A 2,020-nucleotide genomic window follows, 5' to 3' on the forward strand; every position below is an offset into this window, starting at 1 on the left:
AAAAAAAAAAAAGGCTCGACATCCATAGCACAGTGGTTACAGTGCCAGCCACATGCACAGAGGTTGGTGGGCTCAAACCCAGCCTAGGCCAGCTAAACAATAATGACAACTCCAGCAAAAAAAAAAAGAAATAGCCAGGTGTTTGGTGGGTGCCTGTAGTCCTAGCTACTTAGGAGGCTGAGGCAAGAGAATCACTTGAGCCCAAGAGTTGGAGGTTGCTGTGAGCTGTGATACCACAGCACTCTACCGAGGGTGACATAATAAGACTTTGTCTCACCAAAAAAAAAAAACAACACTAAAACTTGTTCTCAGTTTCCATAGACCTGAGTGATTTTGAGTAAGCTGCTTAATAAAGCTGTTGGATAATACAACTCACAGAATCATTGTAAAAATAAATGTGTTATAGACATTATGAAATGTGAAACCCAAGAGCCAAGTCCTATTTTTATTACTAACGCCATACCTGAAGAATCTAACAACTCAAAGTCTTGATATGGTTGGTCTTAAAAGTATTGAAAAATTTTAAAAATATAAATTCTGCCTCTTTGTTAATTTTGTTCTCAAAATTTATCTGAGGTGATCATTTAACCATTAAATAAAATACATTAACTGTTCAATTTTATACTATAGTAAACATGGAGAATCAAAGTATACTACAGTTAGATTTTATAGATTTCAAATCTATTATAGCACAGTAGAAAATAATTACATAAACTTTGGGCTGGGTATGGTGGCTCACACCTACAAACCTAGCACTCTGGGAGGCTGAGGTGGGTGGACTGCTTGAGCTCAGAAGTTCAAGATCAGCCTAAGCAAGAACAAGACTACGTCTCTAGTAAAAACAGAAAAACTAGCCAGGTGTGGTGGCAAACACCTGTAGTCCCAGCTACTAGGTAGGCTGAAGCACGAGAAATACTCAAGCCCAAGAGTTTAAGATTGCTGTGAGCTATGACAGCACTCTCAGCACTCTACCCAGGTTGACAGAGTTAAGACTCTATCTCAAAAACAAACAAACAAATCTTTAAAGAGTAGATAGAAGAGAGTTTATTATCTGTCATAGTCCTAATTCAAGTGCTCAGAAACTAAATGTTTTTGCCTGTGGTAATAAACTTTTGTTAAAAAGGCTCTTCCCCCTCCCCATTGACATAATATAGTTTCGATTATTTTTCCTACTGGGAACACATAGGTGTTTCCTCTGCATATGCCTTGATACACATCTCTTTGAAGTATGTCCTTAATTTAACTCCTTCTATCAACAAAGAGACCACTCATTTAGACATCTTTTAAGAACTCATTGCTTCTGAAAAGGCAAGTCAGAAATTTTTCTTCATTTCAGTCATTTTTGGCAAAATCAGAAATAAAACCAGTTCAAGATCTGGTCATCTTTTAGCTCCCCACCACCATCAGAAGCAACTGTGAAGGGAAGCAATTATAATCATTTCTACCAAATCCAAAAGTCAGGGAATCAAGTCCTTTGATCCCTTTACATAGATCTATCATCATGTGCTTTATCTTCTAAATTAAGATGATGATACTCTAAGATCAACGTCTATCTCTGCAGACATAGAATCTCAATTAAGTAAGTTTTATATTATTAGGAGTCAGCAATATAGATGAATTTTAAGTAATAACACAACTGCCAAATTAGGCTGTGTAGATTTAAGTATTTACTATTTTCCCTACTGCCTGCACAATATAACTGTGCACAAATATAAACAATATTGTGTACTGTTCTGGACAAAAGTCTACTGTTTAACAATAAATGAAACTATTAATACTTTACAAATGAATTATACTGGCTAGGCACAGTGGCTCACACCTATAATCCTAGAGTTCTGGAAGGCCAAGGCAGGTGGATTGCTTGAGCTCAGGAGTTTCAGACCAGCCTCAGCAAGAGCAGCAAGAGCAGCAAGACCCTGTCTCTACTAAAATAGAAAAACTAGGCTTGGCGCCTATAGCTCAACCGGCTAAGGCGCCAGCCACGTACACCTAAGGTGGCGGGTTCGAATCCCCAGCCCGG

General features: G+C 38.1%; 1 protein-coding gene across 10 annotated transcripts in view; it reads right to left on the reverse strand.

Moving 5' to 3' along the window:
* The window catches only part of LOC100947781 (putative RNA-binding protein Luc7-like 2), a 66,224-nt gene that overhangs the window by 45,661 nt on the left and 18,543 nt on the right, over positions 1-2,020 (reverse strand). The gene's annotated exons all lie outside the window — the stretch shown is intronic.

This window comes from Otolemur garnettii, unplaced genomic scaffold (assembly GCF_000181295.1).
Source record: "Otolemur garnettii isolate 467f Iridium unplaced genomic scaffold, OtoGar3 scaffold00049, whole genome shotgun sequence".
In the NCBI taxonomy this organism is placed as follows: domain Eukaryota; kingdom Metazoa; phylum Chordata; class Mammalia; order Primates; family Galagidae; genus Otolemur; species Otolemur garnettii.